Source organism: Giraffa tippelskirchi, chromosome 7 (assembly GCF_054371585.1).
Source record: "Giraffa tippelskirchi isolate mGirTip1 chromosome 7, T2T-mGirTip1v1.2.pri, whole genome shotgun sequence".
NCBI classification, from domain to species: domain Eukaryota; kingdom Metazoa; phylum Chordata; class Mammalia; order Artiodactyla; family Giraffidae; genus Giraffa; species Giraffa tippelskirchi.
Window position 1 is genome coordinate 140,677,579 of NC_137281.1, and position 24,413 is coordinate 140,701,991.

Below are 24,413 nucleotides of genomic sequence, written 5' to 3' on the forward strand. Positions count from 1 at the left end.
CCATAAGACCAGCCTCCCCGCCTCACCCTGCCCTCCATGCTCTGGCCCCTCCTCATCTCTCCAGCCTCCACTCTGCTCCATCTCAGTCATGTACCTGACTGGCCACCTTCTTTGCCCACAGCTACTCACCTCTGAGACCTTCTCTACTCATGGGTCTCGGACCACAGCTTCCCCCTCTCACATCTTCCTTTCTCCTGCTCTCCCCTCTAACCCTGTCTCTTGTGCTTGCACCCTGCCCTCATGTCCCTTTAGGAGCTTGCCCTCCACCAAGCTCTCATCTGCACCCTCAGGCCCACCATCCCGTTTTCTCTGAGCTTCTAGGGCCCTCAGAAGGCAGAGTCGCCACCCTGGCTACACAGCTTACCTGAGTCCTGCTCTGCTCTACAGCCAGCAAGTCAGCCAGACCACTGTCCCGAGGCTTTCATTCTCCTCAGAGCCCCCCAGGCTCCATTCTACCTTCTGTCTGCAGAATCTCTCACCTCCCACCTGACAGAGAAAGTCGAGGTCTTTCCACAAGGACTCCCTCAGTCTCCTTACCCAGCCTCATAGCTCGTTCACATCACCCTTCCCTCAGTCTAAGTGCAGCTGACCTCCCGCCTCCTCAGCACAACTAACTTACTTCCCTGGTCCAAGATGGTACATCGACTCCCATCTCTTCCAGGCCATGTTGACCCTGCCCTCATTCCTGGGTCATAAGCTGCATATTAACAGGTTTCCTGTGATCTGAATGCACATTCACGGGTGAGAAGCATGGCCTTAACCTAAAATGGTTTCCCTCGGCCCTGCTGCCTCTCCTTGTTCTCCTTTCCTTTATTACAAACTTCTTTGTAGGGTCCTATACACCTTCTCTTTCTACTTCCTCTTCTTAGGCCTTGGGAATCAGCTCCTGATCCGGGGCCATTTCATAGGACTTCCTCACAACAGTGGCCCAGGAGCTACCTCACATCCTCCTCCTCACAGGGCCTGGCACCCCTCCCACCACTGAGATTTATTCTTCAGGCTCCTGGTTACTTCCTGCTGGGCTCCTGCTTTCCTCTCCATCCAGGTGCTCTTTACCTGCTCCTCTGCCCAGCCATCTTCTCCCCTCACCACTTGCCCCCCTCTATCTCATCTACACCCACATCTTCAACCATTATGTCCATGAGCCCCGGATCTCTAGCTACCAAAATTTCTACATTTCCACCTGTCTGCTAGTCATCTCTAGATAGGCATCTCAAAGTCTTTCTGCACAAAACTAAACTGGTCATTTCCTCTCTATACCCACCTCTCTTCTGGAGGTTGCCCATCTCTGTGAATCTCCACACTCCCCAATGCCCAGGCTCAAAATCCTCAAAATTGTCCTTCCCTCCTTCTTCTCCCTCTCCTTGTACTTCTGATCAACCTAAAGTCTGCAGAATCTTCTTTTGCTCTATTTTTTTAATATCCTTCCCACCCCAACGTGGTTATCTAAATTCAAGCCATTATCAAGTCTTCCTTGGACCTTTGGGCTCCTCTCTCGTGGTCCACCTGCCCTTGAACACAGAGCCAACGATAGTGGTCCATCTCCCTTTCAGGAACGCATGTGGACTCCACACTGCTTATGGCTCCCCAGACAGGGAGACTCTGCCCCTGTTCCGGCCCAGTCCTCACTGTTCCATCATCACTTAGCCGATAGTCACTGAGGACCTACTGTGTGATGAGCCCTACTCATGGATGCCTACTTTCTGCTCCCAGAACTTGCCGCCCTCTCCCCATCAGTTTGCTGGTCCTTCTTTTTGTTCACTTGTTTTTCTGCAAGAGACACCTCCTCTTTGCTCCCATACCCACCTGTCAACACTTTATCCAACCTTATTCATGCCCAAGCTCATAGCCCACCTCCTCCAAGAAGCCTGTAAGATTCCAGAGACAGACTCAATCTGTCCCCTTCCCCATTCTCCCTCTCAGTACTGTCGGTTTCCTATTACAATTGTGTCCAAACACATGTATGTGTCTCATCTCCCTGGCTGAGTGGTCCTACAGGCCAAAGGACAGTGCTTACTCAAGTTTGTAGCCCAGACATACTTAAGAAACTTTTGTTGGATTTTAATTGGGTCCTAGTCCCTCATGATAAAATTGTGACCCAGTCTTAGATGCTAGTCAGCAGTAGAATCACATCCCAGCCCTAGTCTCCTGGTTCCTAGTTACTCAGGAAATAAAGGAATCCCAGGCCCACTTGCCCAGTGTCCGATTACACATGACCTCTACAGAGGTAGGTGGGGTTTTCCTGGTGGCTTGGTAAAGAACCTGCCTGCAATACACGAGACCCATGTTCGATCCCTGAGTCGGGAAGATCACTTGGAGAAGGGAATGGCTACCCACTCCAGTATTTCTGTCTGGAGAATTCCATAGACAGAAGAGCCTGGCGGGCCACAGTCCATGGGGTCACAAAGAGTTGGACATGACTGAGCAACTAACACTTTCACTTTTTTTCACTACAGAGGTAGGTACCCACTGTCCTCAACTCTGCTCTTCCTCCTCCAAACTGGCAGACTAAGAACAGAGCAGAGAGACCAGAGATGTGTAGCCAAGGTGCAGCCAGGGGTCACTTAGCCTATTTTTCCAGCACCCACAGGTCTACACTGAATACCCAACAATGAGTGAAACAACCCTGTTTCCTGAACCTCTGGGGAAATTGCTTTCTCATCTTTCTCAGCAAAGAACATCATTGTTTTACAACATCTCCAGGGAAAAATTACTCTTTCCTCTTCTCTAAATCTTCCTCCTACCCCTCCAATCCTTGACACCCACGATCAATCTCATTTGCTGTGCCCAGGTCTTCCCCGGAGATAGGAAGAACTCCTCCTGCCCTCATGACAGCATCGTCTGTGCCGTAGGAGGACTTCTGAAGCTGGTTAAGGCTTATGGCTCCTAGGAGGAAATGCACCATCCAAAAATAAACAAATTAGTGTGTTTTGTAAAAGTCAAGTAGGGGCTTCCCTGGTGGCTCAGACGGTAAAGAATCTGCCTGCAATGCAGGAGACCTGGATTCAACCCCTGGGTTGGGAAAATCCCCTGGAGAAGGGAATGGCTACCGATTCCAGTATTCTTGCCTGGAGAATTTCATGGGCAGAGGAGTCTGGTGGGCTACAGTCAATGGGGTTGCAGAGAATCAGACATGACTGAGCAATTAACACTTTCACTTCACTTTCACTATCTGTATGGCTGGCTGTCCACACTGGGTAGTTATGCAGGAGTTCTCATAGCAGGCTTTGGGGAAAGCTAAGCTTTTTCACTTGGTGAAGGTTCACATAGCTTTATGCCTGGGCACCCCCACCCAGAATGCACTCAGTCCTCCACCACCAGGTCTGGTCTGGACATCACAGTGCCTGTGAGATTCGCCTACATTTTTCACATCTCCTTGCTTCCAGTCCATCTGTGGCCTTACCTCAAATCCAGTGAAAAATTCTCTCTTTCGGTATAAGGAATTGGTTCATTCACCTTCACAAAAGCTGGTGGCAGGATCATGCAGGAGACTCATATCTTTGCAGTGAATTTCAAAGACCTGGCTGAGTAAATACTATGTCATGCCAACCTGCCAGGGCATAAATTGCATCAACCACAATTAGTCACAGCGAAGGACATTTTGAAAGTCCTTCACATTGCATTCTACGTAACTTGAAACAGAAAAATATTCATTTCTCTGAAGGAGCTTATGTTCTCTTTCAAGGTAAGTGGGAGCAGGCTGACCTGGGAAAGGGTGCTTGAACATTTTCACTTGCGTGGGAAGTCCAGCTGTCTCGATGGGGCCCAGGAGACAGACCAACAAGGGGAGAATTCCAGTGTTTGGGATTGGGTTTGTAAAGGCTCCTGTTTGTAACAGCCAACTTACAGAAGAATTTCCAGCTGTTGTCATGGTGAGAGAGCCCTCCTGATTCTGACTCGGGCTGTTTCTATGCTCTGGTCTCTCCTATTTCTTTTCCTGGGCTGGTTACCTCTATCAACCCCCCATCCTCTGGGCCAGCAAGGGAGCCAGGTGACACTTTGCCATCAAGAAACAGAAGTTGTAAAAGGACAGATACTATATGAAACTACTTAGGTCAGGTACCTGGAGGAGTCAAATTCACAGAGACAGAAAGTAGAGTGGTGGTCACCAGGGGCTGGTAGGGGAGGAATGGGGAGTTTGTATTTAATGGGTAGGAAGTTTCAGTTTGGGAAGATGAAAAAGTTCTGGAGATGGATGGTAATGTCACAGAATTGTTTACTTAAAACTGATTTAAACAGTACATTTTACGTTTTAGAGTTCTTTTACCATAATAAAATAAGAACAAAAGAAATATAAGTAGGGACTCAGCTGTGGTCACAGCACTGCTGAGAGAAGGCAGTCAAGTGACTCAATTCCCATCTCTAAAGAGGGTTGTGTATGTGGGTGGATGGGAGGGTGTGTGGGTAGGTGGGAGGGTTATGTGTGGGTATGGGGTGGGTGGGGGGTGGGTAAGAGGGTGTGTGTGAGGGTAGATGGATGGGTGTGAGGGAGGGTGGGTGGCTGGATGGGGTGTGGGAGGGGGGTTGGAGGTGCGCATATGTGCACATGTGTGCACAGGTACATGCATGTCATGGGCGATGTGGCCCTGCAGGAGTGAAAAAAGGAGGTACAAACACCATAGTTAAGGAGGTAAGCCTAATAGACCAAGCCATTTAACCTCTAGGGCTTCTCATGACTAGTTTGGAGATCATTCTGCAGAATGCAGACCAATGGAAGATTCTCAGTGGAAGTTGCTTGAACGCCAGAAAGCCTGCATAATATCCTTGGAGGGCTGAGTGGGAGGCCTTTTCTCCATGACCTGTTTAAAAATGAATTTCAGATGTTCTAAGAAAGACTAGGTTTTGGGAGGTGAGAGAAATTGGGGCTGGAGTTCAGAGTCTGCCCCTGTGTGGCAAGTCATGATGCTTAATTGAAATTTAAACACCTAAGTTCAAAAGAGTGTAAATATGAAAATACTCTTTGTAAACGGTACAGTGTCTCTTCATCATCTTTTATTCTTTCAATCAAGCCTAGCTATGGGAGCAAGTTGGCAATGCATTTTAAAGAACTCACACTGCAGGGAAGTTTGCATAGACCCTAAAATACAAGTTCTCCTGTACTACCTGGTTACAGGATTCTTTTGGCTTTGGAGGCAGCCCAGTAGCAACCACAGTTCAAAATGAAATCTAAAGTCCTAGGAGCTAGACTTTTTGAGAAAACAGATTCTATAGCTTCTGAGGGGAGAGGTCAAGTTAAATCAGATATTCCTGAGAAGACTGGCACATAAAGCCTTTATCAACATCAGTACTGATATATTGCTATCAGATTCTTATTTTTTTAATCCAGATACCATAAAATCTATCATTTTAAAGTGTATAATTCAGTAGTTTTTAGTATATTCACAAGGTTTTATAACAATCACTACTATTAAGTTCAGAATATTTTCATCACCCCAGAAAGAAATCCCATATTCATTAGCAGTTACTCTCCATTCCTCCTTCCTCTAGCCCCTGGCAACCAGTAATCTACCATCTGCCTCTATAAATTTTCCTATTTTTTAATTTCATATAAATGGAATTATACCATATATGACCTTTTATGTCTGGCTTCTTTCATTTAGCATGTTTTCCAGGTTCATCCAAGTTGTAGCATGTATGAGAATTTCATTCCTTTTTATGGCTGAATAGTGTTCCATTGTATAGATACACCACACTTTATTCATTCATCAGTTGATGCACATTTGAGCTATTTCTATTTTTTGGCCAATATTAATAGTGCTGCTATGGACATTCATGTACAAGTGTGGATGGAGATGTATTTTCAGTTCTCTTGGGACCATATCTAGCAGTGGAATTGCTGGGTCATATGGTAACTCTATGTTTAACTTTTAGAGGAACTGTCCATTTGTTTTCCAAAGCAGTGGTACCACTTTACATTCTCACCAGTACTATATGAGGGTTCCAATCTCTTGACATTCTTATAACACTGGTTACTGTCTGTCTTTTTCTTATAACCATACTAATAGGTATGAAATGATATCCCATTGTGATTTTGATTTGCATTTTCCTAAAGACTATACATGTTGTGTATTTTTCATGTCTTTATCGGCCATTTGTATGTTTTCTTTGGAGCAATGTCTATTCAAATCCTTTGCCACTTTTTTAAATGTGGCACATTTGTCTTTTTATTGTTGCATTGTAAGAGTTCTTTGTGTATTTTGGATACAAATCATTTATCATATATGTGCTTTGCAAATATTTTTCCCATTGCATTAGTTGTCTTTTCACTTGATAGTATCCTTTGACACACAAATGTTTTTAATCTTGATGGAGTCCAATTTATTTTTTTCTTTTGTTGCTTGTGTTTTTGGTGTCATAGCTAAGAAACCATTGCATAGTGCTGTGTTTTCAATTTCACTTATTTTTCCTCACAGTGTCCAGTTTGCTTTAAATTTCATCTAATGACTTTTAATTTCAGATACCATACTATTTCATTGCTAGAAGTTCCATTTGGTTATACACACACACAAGCGCGCGCACACACACACACACACACACACACACACACACACTTCTTTCCTCATTCTATTCATGTTTTTCTTTAGATCTTTGAGCACACTTTACATAGTGCCTATCTGCTCATTCTACCAACTCTGTCATTTCCAAGTCTGTTTCTATTGCCTAATTTTCCTCTTGGTTATGAGTCCCATTTTCCTTCTATTTGGTGAGTCTAGTGATTTTTTTTTTAACTAGATGTTGGATTTTTTAAAAGTTACATTGTGGATTGTCTACTTTTTTTTTTAACCTTCCTTTAAATAGTACTGGACTTTTATTTAGCAGGCAGTTAGGTTCCTTATGGATAAGACTGGTTCTTAGGAGATTGTTTTAAACTTTGTTAGAGTGAGTCTAAAGTTTTCATTTCTCTAGGGATAGTTTAGTCTTGGGCTTCGCTGGTAGTTCAGCCATAAAGAATCCATTTGCAATGCAGGACATGCAGATTCAATCCCTGGGTCAGGATGATCCCCTGGAGAAGGGCATGGCAACCAGACTCCAGTATTCTTGCCTGGAGAATCCCATAAACAGAGGAGGCTGGAGGCCACAGTCCATAGCGTTGGAAAGAGTCAGACATGTGAAGTGACTTAGCACACACGTGGCATAGTTTAGTTCGACAGCTTGGGCAGGGCCCTTATGGGGTGTCTACTAAATGCCCTAGGGGATCAAGTTGGTTAGTATTTGAACATTTCTCAGTCCCATGTGCAGTTTGTGAATTATTCAGCTCCTGGTCATTCTTTGCCCAGCCTTATAGAGCTTCATTCTGTGTGTACATCTTCGTATTAAGCAAGTACTCAAGAGGACCCTTATGCAGATTCCTGGAGATTTTTCTACAGAATCCTCTCTTTTCTAGACCTCTGCCCCATAACTTCCATCCAAAGTTTCTCTTTGATTTTCCTTTTCTTGTCTTTCAACTCAGCAAAACCATCATTCTCTGCTCAGGATTCTTTCCCCTAGTGCATCATCCAGAAATTAATCTCCAATAACAGGGCTCTCCTCCTTTATTTCCTTCATCTCAGGGATCACAGGCAGGGTCCTGTACTGCCTGTTGTTCAAAATCTGAAGCCATCTGTACATTTATGTTGTCTAGTTTTTTAATTGTTGATGGTTGGAAAGTAAATCTAGACCCTGTTGCTCTATCATGGCTAGAAGTGGAAATCATAAGAACTGATTTTGATTAAAGAAATAATAGTGATTTCCACTTCTAGCCATGATAGAGCAACAGCATCTAGAAAAGAGAGGATGACTTAGAGATGTTAGAGTTTTACTACTCCCTTTCCTTACCCTGGGACCCCCAGCCTAGTCATCAGTGTCTAGGTTTTGATGACTAGGCTGGGGGTCCCAGGGTATAGAAAGGGAGTAGTAGAACTCTAGCACCTCTAAGTCATGTAGGACCAGGTATGACAATAAAGAAGGAAGAAAAAAATGTGGAGGCTACTATGAACCAATCTTCCCTGTTTTCTTAGTTGGCTAGATAGATTCCATGTGCTCCTCCAGATCCAGCCTCCACCCTTCACCCTAACTGGTACCCCAGATGATGACCCTGTCCATATGGCATCCACGGTGCTCCTGTGATCTCTGGTCTCTAGTCATACCCAGGCAAAGGGAGGTAACAGCAGGAAGTTGGAAGACGGCAGGATTATTTATCCCCCTAGTCCCTTCCCTGCCAATCACAGTGGATTAGTGTCTCCATCAAAGGTCACAAGTCAGGTCAGGCAGCCCTCTCCTTATAGGTGCTCTCTCTGGGTTCTACTAATTATTCCTTCTTCTTGACACTTCAGACTTAGAGATGGTAATACTTCCTCAAAGTTATTAAATCTGAAGTATCACACCATCCTTTGTCAGTTCCTTAAGCCCTGCCCATACCTTGCTAAATAATCCCTTCATTAAACTCCCTCTGTTTTCCCCACCAGGCCCCTAACTGATACTACAGAGTGATTGATGCCCCTAGATGTGAACAATCTACTGTCCACTAATTGTGTGACCTTAGGTAGATCACTTGACTGACTTCATCCATCCTCGGTTTGCCCTCATTCAGGAGACTACACCACAGCAGCAGCCCTGGGACAAACAGTGGCCCCTCTATGTCCCTTAGCTTTTTTTCTGTCCCCTACTCCCACACTGCAATTCCTGGCTTAGCTGCTCTGCTTCACAGGGTCATTCAAGTCCATCCCTCCAGATCTTAGCAATGGATACAACCTGCTGAAGGCTAACCTAGCTGGCCAAATGAAGAACACTTACATAGAGATGACCGTCAGGTGAGTATCATAGTCAAGGTCAAGTTCATACAAGCCACTCAGTTTTTAGCCTGAACTAGTAGGGCTCAAAGGAGAAGGCAATGGCAACCCACTCCAGTACTCTTGCCTGGAAACTCCCATAGACAGAGGAGCCTGGTAGGCTGTAGTCCATGGGGTCAGGAAGAGTCAGACATGACTGAGCAACTTCACTTTCACTTTTCACTTTCATGCATTGGAGAAGGAAATGGCAACCCACTCCAGTGTTCTTGCCTGGAGAATCCCAAGGATGGTAGAGCCTGATGGGCTGCTATTTATGGGGTTGCACAGAGTCGGGCACGACTGAAGCGACTTAGCAGCAGCAGCAGCAGTAGGGCTCAACAAACAGGAGTCTCTTTTCCCTCCTGACGTATGCTTCCTGGAAAAACACTTACTTTTGGTTTTTAACTAGAAAGACAGATGAATAGCATAAATAAAGAAAAATGCTGAAAGTTCAAGATTTTAAATAATAAAGAAGGGAAAGTCATGAGTTTTAAGGGTTTGTGTTATATAAAGGTAGTCAGTCCATAAAGCAAAAAAAGGTCAATAAAGCAAATCAAACAGAGCTGGTACTGCAGCCCCCCTCCACCTCGCAGGCTGAAGCAGATTTAGAAATGGATGCCAAAGGTATAGTGGAAGGAATTCACAAGTAAGATGAGTCAGAGTTGGTGGCAACTTATCCTCAAAGACCTTCAGGACCTGTGAAGACTCTACATGTGAACACATGACTACTCGGACAGGCATCCACCAGCTTCCTGTCCTGTGAGAAGGATGATGAAGTGGCCTTCTGCCCTTCTCTGAAAACCCACTAAACCCACTTGCCTTCCTGGGGAGGTTATTTCTGCATAGTGCACCTTTTGTGTCTTCCCCTTGATCAAAGAACACTTAAGGCCCCGTTGAGGCATCTAACATGACAAGTCTATTCACTCTCCAGGGTTGACATTTTCCTAGAGTTTCACTTGACCCTTACCCAAATACAATGTGCCTTTTCTCAGCCCACCTTGCAACTCAGCGCCAAGCCTCCAGGGCCACTGCTCCTGGGCCAGTCCTTCTCTCTCTTGCTCACTCTTCCTTCTACAGCTCCTTGAAAGATTTTTCAGGTAAGGTTTACACTTCTTTGGGAATGAAGCCTCCTCATCCCTATTCTTACACAGCCTTAAACATGACATTGCATCTCTTTTTAGAGAAACTGCCATCGTTTTCCTGTTATTTGTGGACGTTATCGGCACCCTAGACTTACCTGAGAATGCACCCAGGCAGGTTGCTGGGATTGGACCTACCCAGGAACCCTGGGATTCCTGAATGAGTCCGGAGAGCCCTGAAGTAGCAGGGTCCTGAGAATGGGACCCGTTCCATACAGCTTCTGTCTGATGTCCCTTCTAACCGCCCCCACCACCTAGCTGTTGTATACTGACTCACAGTTTCCCTCTGGAAGGATAAGGGCCTTTCATGAAAGAAGCCTCACTCATCCCTACACCAGCTGCCCACACTCTTGGTCCAAGGCTTGGAGGGTGTAACCCTTTGACCTGCTAACCCTCGACCCTGATCCTAATGAACTGTTCCCCATGGGCCTTCCCTGGGAATACGCCTGCACTTGACATTTTTTACTGAAGGGAGAGAAGAGACAATCCACTCAATGATTTGCTATTGTTAGAGTAATTAATACTCCAAATCCCTGAGTAGGAGTGACTGAAAAGCTTAAGGCTCTTTAACTCTTCCTATTCTCAAACTAATCTGGAGTTTATTTTCCCCGCCTACTCTAATCATGTTTCAGGCCCTCACCTGTCTTCCTCAGCCTCATTCACTTGGTCCGGGAAGGGATTTGGGGAGAGTAGACACAATGCCTTGCAGTTGACTAGTGGCAGCTCTAGAATTTCTATAAAGGAGGACCTAGATGTGAAATATGGGTGATACAGAGTCCGGGGGCCTTTCTTCAGGCTGCTTGTATAGTCAACACTATTTTTCACTTAGATTTTTTGCTTTTTTAGGACAGAGATTAGAGGGAGGAGAGAAGGCCCTCTCAAACCACCCCTGGCACCAACATCGTAGCTGACAGTCCCTGCCAAAACTGGCTTCATCCATTATTGGATTCTCTCACTACTGACTTTGTTTCTCCCTCTTTTTACCCACTCAATGGCTTCCCTGATGGCTCAGAGGGTAAAGTGTCTGCCTGCAATGCGGGAGACCTGGGTTTGATCCCTGGGTCGGGAAGATCCCCTGGAGAAGGAAAGGGCAACCCACTCCAGTATTCTTGCCTGGAGAATCCTATGGACAGAGGAGCCTGGTAGGCTATAGTCCACGGGGTTGCAAAGAGTCAGACGTGACTGAACGACTTCACTTCCTGGAAAATTGTATCCCACTGATCTTTGTCCTACTCATCCACCCACGCACCCATGATGGCAGCTCCTTCCCAATGGGGAATGAAGTCCCTTGCTAGAGAGAAGCCCTGTTTTTTTCATCCAGGCCTGTGGGGCCTGTGGAACCTACTTTGGCTTCACACCCCAAGTGGTGCCCAAGGCTGCTGTGGGTGTGCATTTCTCCAAGTTACCTTTCTCCTCATCCCCTCCCCAACCGTTCTCTCTACTTATGAGTTTCTTTTCTGTTTTCTCTCACTTTTTCCTTTCCTTTTTTCCCCCCTTTGCTCCCTGTGCTTTAGGTCTACCCAAGGAAGCCCCGCGGCTATTGTGTCGCCATTAAAACTAACGAAGGACCACAGAGTCCCATCTTAGAAGAGCTAATAGCTCTAGTTCACAGGTCCCCTCTCCACCAGCCACCCTCTGTTTGCCTGAAGTGCAAGTCGTTCAGTTGCGTCTGACTCTTTGTGACCCCATGGTCTGTAGCCCATCAGGCTTCTCTGTCCATGAGATTCTCCAGGCAAGAATGCTGGAATGAGTAGCCATTCCCTCTCCAGGGATCTTCCCAACGCAGGGACTAAACCTGGGTCTCCTGCATTGCAGGCAGATTCTTTACCTTCTGAGCCGCTAGGGAAACGTCAGTTAGCCTGGGGCAGAACTAAACTTACCTACTCACTGACCACCAGGGTCTAGACTTTAAGGCTTCTCTGGGGTGCCCAGAGCATCCAGCCTCTGGGGCCTCAGCCTGGTTATACCCCAACTACAGGAGAAAAAATGAGCTCCCAACATGGAAAGGACGGCCTTCCCTCCTGTTGCTATTGACAACAGAACAACAGAAGGCCAGGATCTAGTGGGCCAACAAGAATTAAACAGTGCTATTCACAACCAAGGCCCGGATAATCTCCTTCCACAGTGACCTGGGTTCTGCACAGTGACAATGAGTGTTACCAGACCCAGAGCTCGGAGGTGCAGGAGGCAGGTCCACAACCACAGCCTCCCCCTTCTCCCCTGTCTCCTCTGCCTCTGGTTGGCTGGAAGGCGGTGGGGGTCACATGGGCTTGGAGTACCGACATCAGCATTGGGCCCACTGATGAGGGCACGTCTTCTGAGCTGAACTCTCAGGTCATAGCTTTCTTTCTTTCCTAAAGAGGGAGCGGGACCAGAGCCAGGGCACGTGGAATGGCTCTGCAAGCATGCCTCTTACCTGGCCTGCACCCCATACACTGATTACCCCTTTACTATCCAGGCTTCCAGAGTCTCACCCATCCTAGAATTTCTGGCTTTAGGCTGAAGGAACCTTAGCCATCATCTGATCCTGACCCTCTCAGGAGCGGAACAATCCCTGCTTGGGATTCAACCCCCACAGATGTATTTCCTAAACACTGGACTATCACAGGACAGGAAGCCATTCTGATCCAGTCCACTTGGTGGAGAACAAATGGATTCAGTCAGCACACAATACTTGGGGCCATGCTTAGCCAGGACTGGTACAGAGACATCTGACAAGTGCAGACATTGTCCCTCCCCTCCTGAAACTGACTAGTGGGGAAAACAGAAATGCATCAAGCAACTAAAGTGAAATGCTGTTTATCAAAAAGGAATGTGCATAAGGGTGGTCAGAAAAGGCCTTTCCAAGGAAATGGCATTTAATCAGACAGCAGGAGAGTATTTTTCTCATTCAGCTCTTCACCCCAGGCCTAGTATTGAACTGGCACATGGTAGACACTCAGTAAATGTTTGCTGAATGAATGAATGAGGAAATGAACAAACATCTACAGGTTTCCTGGGAGTCTTTGGTTCCTAGTAGGACTAGGGGCTGGGTCTATTAATGTATCCATTTGTAGAACAATCTAAGTGAACTTGAAGTTGTGAGTCTTCATGAGGTCTACTTATGTTATGGACGTGCTGCATGCTGTCCATTCTGCTTTAGAGGTGAGTATGCTGGGGCATAACTGGGGAAGATGATACCCCTGAGATTCCATAGAAGTCTTCCAGACTCACCCCCTCCCCCGCAGATCACACCCCGGAGAACTCCATAAACGGGCTCATCAAAGCAGGGAAGGCCAGCCCCTTGACAGGTGATTGGATTTAGATCTGAAAGCAGAGATGGGTTACAACTCCCTGCACCCAGATGTCCTAACCACAGACCAAAGCTCAAGAGGAGGTGAGGGGAGACTAGCTCCACGGCCCTACCCTCTGTTTCTCGGAAGAGAGTGAAGGGTTCTTGGAAATTCCCGTAAAGCATCCAGATGAGCAAATCCGGGGCTGGTTGCTGTCAGATTTCCCAGCAGGATTATGGGCAGACTGGCCAGCTGTTCCATCCCCTAGGTCTGTCTTAACTTCAAAGACTGGGTTCTCTGTCCCAGGAAAAGTGCGCCCTACTGGAAAATGCCCTGAAACCCTCAAAACATGCCTGCATTCAAGTGTTGCTCTTGGGCCTCCAGCACCTGTCTCTAACATACAGCAATAGGCATTCTCTTCCCTCTCCCTCTCCAGTGAACACCTCTCCAAGAAAAGAAACTGAACTAGTGACAATATGTGCAGACAGGGCCACCATGCACAGTTGCACAGGCTGTTCACTGCACAAAGCAGGGGCTGAAATCCAGCCCTCACTCTGCTTGCCAAGCTGTGCCCCCTGGCATGGCTACATCCACACAGGGGAAGGGGTGGCTTATTCTAATTTGCAAATAGGTGCCATGTGGACAAGCAGTGACCCTGGGTGGAGAGCCCAAAGAATTACATCTAAGGAAATAAGCCAATCCTAACCTTGTCATCACCTAAATAGTCTAACCAGGTGTTCCTCAACTGATTAGATATGCAAATAGGGCAGCCTTCTTAGAAGGTAACAGAATATGATGGATAAACCAGTAGGTCCAGTGAGGTTTTATTTCTCTATGTCCTGAGTTCAGATGACAGAGAAAAGAAACTATTGAGATGTACTAAAGGAGGATCGAATGTCTTCTTTCTGTTAAACTACTTTAAGGAGAGCAAAGATTTACAGTAAGTATAACCATTCTGTGTTGAAAACACCAGAGTTTTGGAATCTTTCCCAGACACGGGCCTCTAGCTTCATGTACCTTGAGCCTGTTGGTCAGGAAGTAGGCCCCTGAAAGATGAGGTAAAGCCGGCATTTTCTCAGGAAGACGACCCTCCCCGCGGAGGGCCAGGCTTCTCACCAGAGAACGCACTCCATACTGAGAACGATTCCCTGACAGTACTGTCTGAAATGTCACCTAACATGATGTACCGCTTGGGAAAGGCACTGTGACCCCAGCAAACACTTGATGGACCCTGAGGACAGGGTGGTGATGTCCTTCACTCGCCGCTCTATACTGCAGGCACGTTTGGTCAAGGGTAACTTATACTCCTCGGCAGGCACTGCTGCCCCCTCTCAGAAATGCCTTCTAACATGGTCTCCTTTGGTAGCTACCTGCGCCATCTTCCTGGAGGTCGAAAAACAAACTATGGGCCAGGGACACTGAGAGGAAAGATAAGGAAAGAGCAAGGACTGCAAGTCACAGCTCTGCCTAGTGCTCCTGACGTGTCCACAGGCTGGAGCCTGAAGTGCGATCAAGGGATGGGACCAAAATGCTTCCCGAGGCTCTGGGGACCCCCCAACATCAATTCCCTCCCCCACCAGCTCCAAATATTCTATGGCACCTGGGCCAGGCAATTCCCTGCGAATGACCCTGGGGGAATTAGTTGGGACAAGTCTATCCCTGGCTTCAGGAAGAGGAGCCAAGGCTCCTAGGACCATGTGAAACTCATAGTATGCAGGGCAGTTCTGGGTGGTGGGACCATGTGAGCATCTCAGTCAGGAAAATCAAGTCAATGTCGTATGGGTCCTGCATGATCTCCCAAGAAGGAGACGACTGGAACATCCAGGACCCTGGGCAATCTCGTTCCCAGGAGAGTCTCCCTCCTCTAGCCCCATCATCCCTGCTGATTGTTCTAAGTAAAACCCACTCCTGCTGTCTCAGTTAGGACCTTGCAGATAACTGCACATCCACAGCCTACCCATGCCTTGAGGGAAGTGCATATAATAGGAGCCAACAATTCCTGAGCACCCACAGGCACCTGGCATGGAGCAGAATGCTCACTTTGCCAGCACCAGGCAACCCACAGATGAAGAATATCACTATTCTTACTTTTACCGATGAGGAACTCGAGGTTCAGAGAGGTTAGGCAACTTGCACAAGATCACACAGCCAATAAGAGATAAAGTTGGGACTCGAACTCAGATTGTGTGGCCTCAGTGCTCACAAACGTTACCACCCTGAAGCACCAGAACTTCCAGGTCTCGTTGGAAGATTGAGATATAATGAGGAGGCACCTTGAGCAAGCACCACGTTCTACAGAAGCAGCCCTGCATCTCCACCATGGACCCTGGCATCCATACAAGTCCATAGGTGAGCCTGCGGAGTCCTGTGGGCTCACACCCTTATGGGACTTGCTTCCATCCATGCAGTTGGAACCACCCTGGCAGCCATGATATAAGACATCAGGGACCACATGTGAAAGAGCAAAAGCCAAGCCACTAAGCACATTGTGATGCTGTTCCAACTGTTATTCTCTAAGTTTATCCAGGGGAACAGCTTGACAAATCTGCCAGTGTTAGGGAGGGTAGGAATTAAGTAAGAGCCTACCTCACAATTTCCACCACGGCATGGAAGAGACAAATGCACGTGCAGCAATTAGCAGGAATACAAGGTGTTTGTGCTGTGTGCCAAGCATATCACAAAAGGAGAGGTGGCATTGGGAGCACAGAGGGGAACAGTAAAAACTGATAGTAGAACCCCTCGAAGTGAATGAGTTACCACAAGTGCCTCTTCTCTGTCTTCCCTCTCCATCCAGCATTTTGTTGTTGTTCAGTTTCTAAGTCGTGTCTGACTCTTTTTAACCCCATGGACTGCAGCACACCAGGCTTCCCTGTCCTCCATTGTCTCCTGGAGTTGGCTCAAGTTCATGTCTGATGAGTCGGTGATGCTATCTAACCATCTACTCCTCTGCTGCCCTCTTCTTTTGCCTTCTGTCTGTCCCAGCATCAAGGTCTTTTCCTATGAGTCAGCTCTTTGCATCACGTGACCAAAGTATTGGAGCTTCAGCTTCAGCATCAGTCCTTCCAGTGAATATTCAGGGTAGATTTCCTTCAGGATTTCCTTTAGGTTTGATCTCCTTGCTGTCCAAAGGACTCTCAAGAGTCTTCTCCAGTATCACAATTCGAAAGAATCAATTTTTCGGCGCTCAGCCTTTTTTATGGTCTAACTCTCACATTCATACATAACTACTGGAAAAACCATACTTTGACTACATAGACCTTTGTTGGCAAAGTGACGTCTTGACTCTTTTATACACTGTCTAGGTCTGCCGTAGCTTTTCTTCCAAGAAGCAAGCATCCTCTAATTTCCTGGCTGCAGTCACCATCTGCAGTGATTCAGCGCCCAATGAAAGAAAATCTGTCACTGCTTCTACTTTTTCCCTTTCTATCTGCCATGAAGTGATGGGACTGGATGTCATGACCTTAGTTTTTTAAATGTTGAGTTTTAAACCAGCTTTTTCACTCTTCAGCATTTTATCCCCATTCAATTACCAATCGCTACAGAACAGACTACCCTCAAACTCAGCAACTTAAAATAATTTATTACTATCCCTTACACCCCTGCTGATTGAGCTCAGCTGGCTGGCTCTCACTCAGAATCTCTTACTGCTGCTGCTGCTGCTGCTAAGTCGCTTCAGTCATGTCCGACTCTGTGCGACCCCATAGACGGCAGCCCACCAGGCTCCGCCGTCCCTGGGATTCTCCAGGCAAGAATACTGGAGTGGGTTGCCGTTTCCTTCTCCAGTGCACGAAAGGGGAAAGTGAAAGTGAAGTCGCTCAGTCGTCCAACTCTTAGCGACACCATGGACTGTAGCCTACCAGGCTCCTCCATCCATGGGATTTTCCAGGCAAGAGTACTGGAGTGGGGTGCCATTGCCTTCTCCCAGAATCTCTTGCAGTTAGAGTCAAATGGTGGCTCCTGTTCGAGTCGTCTGAAGGCTCTACTGAGCTAGACAGCCACGTGATCCTCACTCACAAGCTGGCAGTGATGTGAATGCTGGTGGAGAGCTCAGCTAGGGTTCTTGACAAGAGCACCTCCCTCTGGCCTTTCTGTGTAGCCTGGACTTCTTACAGGATGGTGACTGGTTTCCAGAGGTAGTGTGTCAGGAGTGAAGGGCCTAAGAGATGCAGACAGAGATCACAAGGTTCTCGTGACCAAGTCATAACAATTCCAGGATGTCACTCCCACCATATTCTGTCGGTCAAGCAAGTCTCTCTGGTCAGCGCAGATTCAAGAGGGAAGAAGCGGCATGCCAACACTAGCAGGAAAATGGTTGAGGGCTGCCATTTTGGAAACTGTCTACCACAGCATCCTGTAGATAAAGATAAAATTCCTTTATTGAGCTGGGAGAGGGAGAGGAAATGAGCTCTGGGCTAAGGAAGTTGAGAGGAAAGAGACTCTGTCCCTGTGTCTAGAAGAAGGTACTTGGCCAAGTCCCTCCTCACACTGTTCTCTTACCTCACATCCCAAGGTACATTCTTAGACTGTCCTAGACTCAGAACGTGAAGAAGAGTGGAAAAAAACCACTTACATCATCCTAACTAACCAGCCCGCATCTGAGAATGAGTCTGCTACGTGACTGTTGCCACAAAACTGTTTCATCTGCCCTTGCTGCAGCGTGGCCTTTAAGGGACACAATCTGGTGCCAGTGACATCCCAGCGGTGGTTGCCCTGGAGACCCAGAGGTCAAGGATGATGAGGGAGCGTGTTGCCAAGATGACCTCACATAGAAATCTCTGCTTTCTTGTGACCACCTGGTAACTGAGCTACAAAGGAAAGAGAAAAAGCCATAAATTCCTTAGATGCATGTTCATAGGCAGAGCAAAGAGAGCTAAAGCAGAGTCCTGGCACAGAAGTTATGAGACACCACATTGATGCCTTCCATTCCCCCTGACTTACCCTGATGGGGCCTCCGTCTAACCTCGGTTATTTTGAAGGCTCTGGGATCACCTGGTGCCTTTCCCATTCATCTGGATAATTCAAGCATGATAACTCACAGGTCTAAGTCCGCAGTTAGCTTCTCCCAGCCTCTGCCTGACACTCCCCCATTACTTGGGGTGGGGGGAAGGGATGAAATAATTGCCAGTATACAGCAGGATGGGGTATTTTGTGCACCCATCTCCCACTAAGTCATTCCTAGTCTAGCTGGGAGACTTCTTCAATAATCTTCCTCTCAAGCAACAAAATGTTTAATAATTACTATCTTTCTTCCTCTCCTCTCTATCTCAGAAACTCCAGTGCATTGATTGCATGAATTATATTTCTTGGTTTGTGACCCAATCTTATTTTTGTACCATGCATACTCCACTTCTACTTAGGTATTTTTAAAATATATTTATATATATAAACATCGTCCAGCCCACAACCCCAAACAAAAGCCAGGGCCTTGACAATAACCAACATATCTTTCAAATCCCAAGTGACAGTCAACAGGAAAATAAGACAGCCAGTCACCCAGCATACCCAAGACAGAAGAACTAGGCCTTTAAAAAGGTTTCGCTAGCGCCTGAAGAAGGCGTCTTTTCAAAATGCCTCGATTTTTACATGGCCCAAGCGCCCCATTAAATCCCGGTCATTTAAAATCTGGGTTCCCAGTTGGTACATCATTTTATTTTAATGATCTGTGCTTCCTATAGAAACACGGAAAACGACTATTTCTTTTTTCAATTAAACGTGTAACGGCCTGCAGATGAAAGCCAGCTTCTCTCTCCGCCGACCCCGGGGAGCGGCCCGGGAAGGGGTTAACGAAGGCTCCGCGGACCAGGGTGGAAAACTCTCGGTAACCCGAGCACGGCCGGTCCGCTGGGCGCATGCGCTGGGGCAACACTCTGCGCGCCCGCCCGCAGCTCCCCGCTCCAGGCTGCTTGGTGCACAAAGACCTGCTTTGTTCCCTCGGCTCTGTTTTAAATATCGGACGGTTATTCCCCTCCATCCCTGCGCCAAATCCCTGGCCTGGCTGCAGGCGCGGCACAAGGGCGCATTGTGGGGCCGAGCGAGGGGCGAAGGGGGCTGGGGGCGGCCGCCCCGTTGGGGACGCTCGTGTTTCGCCAAGTTGACGCAGCCTTTTGGGTCACCTGGGTTGTGTCGTGGGGGTGCGTCAAGAGGAAGGAACGAGGGGTTGGGGGTGGGGGTGGAGGGGGTGTCTCATCGTCTTTTTTTTTTCCTGTCCCAGATGTAAAGATCGGAACCTGGAGACCCTGGGAATGAGCGGAATCCAAAGTTTCCAACGCAGGCCCCGAGAGGAGGTGCTGAGGTTTCAGCCGAACCACCGGGGTGACTGGCCGGCCCTGCCCCAGCCCCGGGGCTGCCAGGAGGGCCACGAACCCGCGAAGCCAGACGCTGGGTTTCTTATCTCTCCATCGCTGTATATTTAGAAAGTGCCGATCACTCAGACACTTTGAAAAGCGTGGCATTCCAGCGCAATCCAACCCGAACGAAGGGAGGGGGAGGAAGGGGGGGTATCCCTTCTTCCTCCAAGCTGGGTGTCCAAGAGGCGCTCCAGAAAAGGCACCACCCTGGTCTTTCTGCACCCACAGCTTTCAGGCCCTCGAGGTGCCCCGCTCAGTTTTAGGAATAGCCCCCTCGGGGAAATCATACCCGCCCCGGCGAGGCTTCTCCCTCCCACGGGCAGGTAGTGAAGGCTGGGATGGGATTCAAACAAAAGTAGGCTTTCAGCTCCCTGGCTAGCTGGCCCTACCCCACCCCCGCCCCTCCCTTGTCTTGCTGGCGTTCCCTGCAGACTCGCAGGTAGTTTTTCTTCCCAGCTCAGGTGTTTGTTTACCTGCTGAGAAGGAGGAGTTCTTGTACTCTGGGGAGGTTTGCAAAACGCCAGTCAGAAACCCACTTCTCTTTCTCATTTTCTTCTTTTAATGACAGGGAAAACATTGCCTTTCAGACCAGGTCTTGGAAACTTAAAGCAAAACACAAAATGTGGGCCTTAGCAATTCTGAAAAGTGAGGTTGGTCTTAAGTTTGTGACCAAAGCCCCCAAGACCCCTCAGAGTCTGGGAGGGAAATTGTGACCCTTCCATCCAAGGCAGGTGAAGGAGGAGGAACTGGCTCAGAGGATTTGATTCAGAAGCAAAGGGCGCTGTGATTTCGATGTGGCTGTTCTAGGCCTGACTGGGAGCCCCCAAAGCCCTCCTCATGGTTTGTTACGAATTTCAGGGTGAGTCTCACATTGCCTTGGTCACATTTCTCAGCTGTGAAGACCAGAAATATTTCCTGAGATTTATTTTTCAGAATCATGCTTTATAATTTTCACATTTCACATGTTATCTCAGTTCACCAATACTCTGAGTGTTACAGCTCATACAAACCACCTCTTACTTTGCAAATGAGAGAAGTTGTCCAGAGCCACTCAGAAAGACAAGGCAGAGGCCTGGAGGCCAAGTCTCCTACGCACACCACTGGATTCTTTCCCCTCTGAGGTGCTAGATAGTCGTGGGCTAAAAGACCAGGGTTTCACCTACCACTTCTTCCGAAAGTCCTTTCCAAATGAAGTATTCTAATTCGAGGGTAAGAAGCTTTGAGAAAAGATTCTTGAGTGTCAGGCAGCTCTGATGAGTGTCTAGGACTCACTCTTCAGTGTATCCCCTAGAACTGCTGCTGAGTTTGCCAGGACCACACTAGCTTCAAGCCTAGAGATGTAAGTCATGCTGTGTTGCCAGGGTTGCTAAGTGGCAGAGAAATCCTGGGTGTCTGTTTCCAGGCACTTTTCGGTCTGCTGAAGAATGTCTTCAAGCAACACGGAGTGTCCTTTCACCACTCTGTTCGTCAGTAAGCCCCATATCTCTGGAGGTGATAGCAGCCCCCCGCCGCCAGCAGTCCAGCCTGCCGTGAGTTGTATGGAAAAGTGTTACCTAGAACTTGACTCCTGTTGTTGAGTGTATAGAATCTCTCCAGCTGTAAAATAGGATAGGGATCCCTGCAATCCCCCTTCCGCTCACGCGCCTGCAACCTCAGAGATGTCAGAATGTTTACTGGAGCGTATCTGTGACATCATACAAACTGCTTGGAGAAAAACCATCACCAGCCTCACTGCATGGCAGTGCCTGCCCTTTGGGGCATGAGGTGGCAGGATTTATACCCTCACTGAGCTTCAAAGGGTGGGGTCATTACAGATGACCCTTAGTTTGTATTTCTGACTTTGGTACAGCCCTCTTTTTCTGTACATTCAACATTGGCCCATACCACCCCTAGCCCTTATCCCACCCCCTCCTCCTTGAGCCAAATGTTGGTTTCAAGCTTTCCCAGGTTGGCGAATGAACTAACATTTCAAGCCATCCCATGGAAACACAGCCTGGCAGCCAACAGTTCAATTTCAGCAGTGTCACCTTTTGACCATTCAGCAATGTTTGTGCACATATTTAAATATTTTATTGCATTTTGACCTTATTATTTTATGAGTGGAAAATGGAAAAATAAAGTGCTGATGCTAGTGATAAGAAGTGCAGGTCTCATAAGCTTACTATAATTGAGACAAAGATGGAAATCATTAGGCATGCCGAACATGAGGAATATTTAGCTTCAATCAATTGCACACTGGATATGAGCCAGTCAACTGTGTGTTCAATCGTGAAGGAAAAGAATAAAAGATTATATATGAAGTTCTGAACATACAAGGTCAAAAATTCTATCTAAAGGTGGTGTGTTTCAGGATTTACCATATTTCTTCAATTCCAAACCTGTGCTGATTTCATAGCAGATTTTCTGAGCTGGGGTGAGGGAGATGCCGTGAGACTGGAAATCCAGAAAATAGAGTGATAATATTTTCTAACTTCCTGGGAACAGAACCTTCCTTTAGAACGTGCAGGTCGGCTGCTTGCCTCTTGCATGTGAGACCAGTGGATTCTCAGAAAAGCGTGAGGTATGAAAGGAGATGGTGACCTATGGACACGGTCACCGTGGGGGTCACCCCAGCACCAAAGTCAGGAACAAGGCCTTGAGTGGATGTGCCAGAAGGGAACTCAACAGAGGCCCTTGTGCCGGGAGGCTTTCTCAGCCCGCATGTGCCTGGCTGTCAGAAAATCAGAAGAGTCGAAAGCAAAGACTGCGGGGCTGGCCTCTTCTTTGGGCACAGGCTCCCATCACAGTCCTGTCCCAGCTGTCTCCGGGGTGAGGGCAGAGGCACGTTCCCCTCTCCGCAGTTGCACAGACATGCCCTCTGCCTGGATTAGCTGTCCTTCCTCTTGGGCTGCCTGGCTGACTCCCGGCTCTTCCTCGCAGACTCAGCTCACGCTCCTGCCCGCTCACTGCATGCTTGCTGCCCACTCTCTGTCCTCGCTCTTTCCACACTGTGTCCCCATCACCAACTTGCCTGGGAGAGCTCTGAGGGCAAGGAGAGCCCTCAACCTCAGCATCCAGGCTCAGCGGGCCTCAGGAAGCGTCCGCTAAGTGACCAAGGGACTGAAGGACCAGTAGACCCTTGGGAAGACCTCTTTGGCACCAGACTGTTGATGGGTGCTTGCAAGGGCGACCTAGTGCTGTCGTTTGAACTCTTTGAAAGTGAAAGTGTTAGTCACTCAGGTGCATCTGATTCTTTGCAACCCCATGGACTGTAACCCGCCAGACTCTTCTGTCCCTGGAATTCTCCAGGCAAGAGTACTGGAGTGGGTTGCCATTCCTTTCTCCAGGAGATCTTCCTGACCCAGGGATTGAACCCGGGTCTCTTGCATTGCAGGCAGATTCTTTACTGTCTGAGCCACTAGGAAAGCCCCTTGAACGCCTTAGACTCTTTAAAAAAACCTTTTTTCTCCTCCAGACGCAGACCATTTGTAAATTCCTCTCCCTTTGTCATAAGTTTCTCTCATCGGTGGGCCTTCTTGCTCACACTAGCGTCTTCAGTCTCAGCCCTGTACTGCTGCCCCTCACCTCCCCCACCACACCATGGTTCTTTACAAATACTTTTATTAAGTAAATCCACTGACTTTTCCTCCAACCATAGCCCTGTTACTGAATTCTTACCACTTTCCTCAGGCAAAAACAACCCAGAAATGCTGTCTGATCCAAAGCATTTCCCAGGGAGGGCAGCCAAGTGAGTGCAAGAACCTCTCGGCCGTCTGGGACTGTGATGTGATGTCTGAACAGCCTCTTTAGACACACTCCAGCCTTTTCCAGCGATGCCATGCAGACAGGGTCGCTCCGTGTCAGCCCCTCGCAGTTGTCGGGGGTCCTGGGGGTAGGTGGGAGAGCACCCAGACAAGGAACTTAGCTGACTGGACCTCAGTTAGGGTCACTGGGTGAGTCGTACATGAAAAGGGGGTCAGAACTCTGGTTTGCAGCCCTCCATCCACTGACTCTTTCTTGGCCTAACACACCCTGCCCTGCTGCCCTTGGCTGTCACAGTGGGAAGCAACTGCCTGAAAAGCCTGAGCAGGGGCAGCTCAGAGAAGCCCACCACTACCCTATCTCCCACCCCACCCAGCATGGTGCCCAGGAACTGCCTTGACCAGCTGGGTAAGATGCATTCAGTCACCCTGACTCTCCCAGTCCTCTGGAGAGCCAGCTCTCTGGGGTGGAGCCCAGAGTCCACTTGATAGAAAGCTGATTCTTTTCCTGTGGGGCAAACAGCTCTGATCAGGACACGTCAGCCAGGGGGCAACTTGGCAGAGCTACAATGCCAGGGCCTGATGCATCCTTTCTCTGTGATTTCCCAAATCCAGGCAGGAAAGCATGCCACCCCACTCCCAACTCCTGGCTCCCCCCACCGGCATTTGTATCCCCCCCAATGCTATATAAAAGGAGCCAGTCGCCGGCCCCAGCCAGGACAAGGCTGTGATTCAGCCAGTCTCCTGTGACATCCCAGCCGTGAGAGTGCAGCTGGGGCAGTTTATGAACAGTGCGGGTCCCAGGGGGAAGTCAGCCCTGTCCTCTAGCCCACAAACGTCTATTGTTCACTTTCTTGTTTTTCTCCAAATGTTGAGATGTGCTCAGAGCGCAGAAAAGCCCCAGACCAAGGCCATCAGCCAGGGCCAGCTTGAGGCTGGAACTCTGGGGGCCTTCTCCCCCCACCCCCAACATTTGTTCCCATCTCTCCCTTAGATGTGACCCTGCTGGGGCTAGGGGCTGAGAGGGTAGGCTCTTCTCAGCAGAGGTTCTTTGGACCACAGAGGGCTTGGGCTGTTCCACTGAGCAAGGTGTGAGGCCACAGCGCAG

The 24,413-nt window shown here is 48.1% G+C and overlaps 1 protein-coding gene and 2 long non-coding RNA genes across 3 annotated transcripts in view; 2 read left to right on the forward strand and 1 right to left on the reverse strand.

The window, feature by feature from the left end:
* The window catches only part of RAD51B (RAD51 paralog B), an 814,189-nt gene that overhangs the window by 741,555 nt on the left and 48,221 nt on the right, over positions 1–24,413 (forward strand). The window lies entirely within an intron of this gene.
* Positions 1,370–21,187, reverse strand: LOC145514763 (uncharacterized). The gene is made up of 4 exons (XR_014060443.1): positions 21,119–21,187; positions 20,729–20,896; positions 20,039–20,167; positions 1,370–3,550 (listed from the first exon to the last, which is right to left on the reverse strand). It is a non-coding gene; the product is annotated as an uncharacterized LOC145514763 (long non-coding RNA).
* Positions 19,237–21,706, forward strand: LOC145514766 (uncharacterized). The gene is made up of 2 exons (XR_014060446.1): positions 19,237–19,349; positions 19,430–21,706. It is a non-coding gene; the product is annotated as an uncharacterized LOC145514766 (long non-coding RNA).